This window comes from Trifolium pratense, unplaced genomic scaffold (assembly GCF_020283565.1).
Source record: "Trifolium pratense cultivar HEN17-A07 unplaced genomic scaffold, ARS_RC_1.1 scaffold_119, whole genome shotgun sequence".
Lineage (NCBI taxonomy): Eukaryota > Viridiplantae > Streptophyta > Magnoliopsida > Fabales > Fabaceae > Trifolium > Trifolium pratense.
The window spans coordinates 27,501-30,000 of NW_025721020.1; positions in this window are offsets into that span (position 1 = coordinate 27,501).

The window sequence follows — 2,500 nt, forward strand, 5'->3', positions numbered from 1 at the left end:
TGTCCATGAATTTGATTGAAATGATGAAAAGAGCAACGAAATTGCAGGGGAAAACACGTTAAGACGTAGTTTTTGCTTGCCTGCTGTGCCCATAGGCGCGCCCCGTGCCTGCCGAGCCTACCCCCACACCCACCCTCCCCCTATATATGACTGGAAGGCCATTTTCAGTTTTGTAGAAAAAGTGCACTTTTTTCCCTGTATCCATAAGTTTTTAAAAGTGCTTAAAAGTGGACCTAGAAGACGAATTTTTTTTTGAATTTTTTTATGGTTGTTAGGGACATTAAAACAAGCAAAACCACGAAAGAATCGTAATATTCCGATGTCGGATGAATTAATTACGAATTTTTCGGCCGAAACTTCGCAAAGGGCGGATACCACGTAAAAAACAACCTAGAAGTCGAATTTTGACTTCGTTTTTTTTTGTGCACACCCCACACAATAAGTATAAGTGGACTGGAAAGTGGCTAAGCGATCCGACGAAGTTTCGATTGAGTTTGATTTTTTGGCCGAAAACTCGAAAAAAAGGCGGATTTGACGTAAAACGCCGCCTAGAAGTCGAATTTTGAGACGGTGTCTTGTGTGCACACTCCACACAATATGTATAAGTGGACTGGAAAGTGGCTAAGCATTCCGAGGAATTTTCGATTTATTTTGATTTTTCGGCCGAAACGCCGAAAATAGGCGGATTTGACGTAAAACGCCTCATATAAGTCGAATTTTGGGAAGGTGTCTTGTGTGCACACTGCACACAATATGTATAAGTGGACTGGAAAGTCGCTAAGCATTCCGAGGAAGTTTCGATTTATTTTGATTTTTCGGCCGAAACGCCGAAAATAGGCGGATTTGACGTAAAACGCCTCATATAAGTCGAATTTTGGGAAGGTGTCTTGTGTGCACACTGCACATAATATGTATAAGTGGACTGGAAAGTGGAAAAATATTTTCGGAGCACTTTGATTTTTTGGCCCCCCGCGTGCCTTGCCACGCCCTTGCTTATAGCAAAACGAGACGGGGCCTTGGTCCAACTTGGCATAGGCATGGAATTTGATCTTTATTACTTGGCCACGGTCATGCCACGGTACATGGAGGTTGCTTGACACCCCCGTGTGCATTTCGGAGCACTTTGATTTTTTGGCCCCCCGCGTGCCTTGCCACGCCCTTGCTTATAGCAAAACGAGACGGGGCCTTGGTCCAACTTGGCATAGGCATGGAATTTGATCTTTATTACTTGGCCACGGTCATGCCACGGTACATGGAGGTTGCTTGACACCCCCGTGTGCATTTCGGAGCACTTTGATTTTTTGGCCCCCCGCGTGCCTTGCCACGCCCTTGCTTATAGCAAAACGAGACGGGGCCTTGGTCCAACTTGGCATAGGCATGGAATTTGATCTTTATTACTTGGCCACGGTCATGCCACGGTACATGGAGGTTGCTTGACACCCCCGTGTGCATTTTCGGAGCACTTTGATTTTTTGGCCCCCCGCGTGCCTTGCCACGCCCTTGCTTATAGCAAAACGAGACGGGGCCTTGGTCCAACTTGGCATAGGCATGGAATTTGATCTTTATTACTTGGCCACGGTCATGCCACGGTACATGGAGGTTGCTTGACACCCCCGTGTGCATTTTGGAGCACTTTGATTTTTTGGCCCCCCGCGTGCCTTGCCACGCCCTTGCTTATAGCAAAACGAGATGGGGCCTTGGTCCAACTTGGCATAGGCATGGAATTTGATCTTTATTACTTGGCCACGGTCATGCCACGGTACATGGAGGTTGCTTGACACCCCCGTGTGCATTTCGGAGCACTTTGATTTTTTGGCCCCCCGCGTGCCTTGCCACGCCCTTGCTTATAGCAAAACGAGACGGGGCCTTGGTCCAACTTGGCATAGGCATGGAATTTGATCTTTATTACTTGGCCACGGTCATGCCACGGTACATGGAGGTTGCTTGACACCCCCGTGTGCATTTCGGAGCACTTTGATTTTTTGGCCCCCCGCGTGCCTTGCCACGCCCTTGCTTATAGCAAAACGAGACGGGGCCTTGGTCCAACTTGGCATAGGCATGGAATTTGATCTTTATTACTTGGCCACGGTCATGCCACGGTACATGGAGGTTGCTTGACACCCCCGTGTGCATTTTCGGAGCACTTTGATTTTTTGGCCCCCCGCGTGCCTTGCCACGCCCTTGCTTATAGCAAAACGAGACGGGGCCTTGGTCCAACTTGGCATAGGCATGGAATTTGATCTTTATTACTTGGCCACGGTCATGCCACGGTACATGGAGGTTGCTTGACACCCCCGTGTGCATTTTGGAGCACTTTGATTTTTTGGCCCCCCGCGTGCCTTGCCACGCCCTTGCTTATAGCAAAACGAGACGGGGCCTTGGTCCAACTTGGCATAGGCATGGAATTTGATCTTTATTACTTGGCCACGGTCATGCCACGGTACATGGAGGTTGCTTGACACCCCCGTGTGCATTTCGGAGCACTTTGATTTTTTGGCCC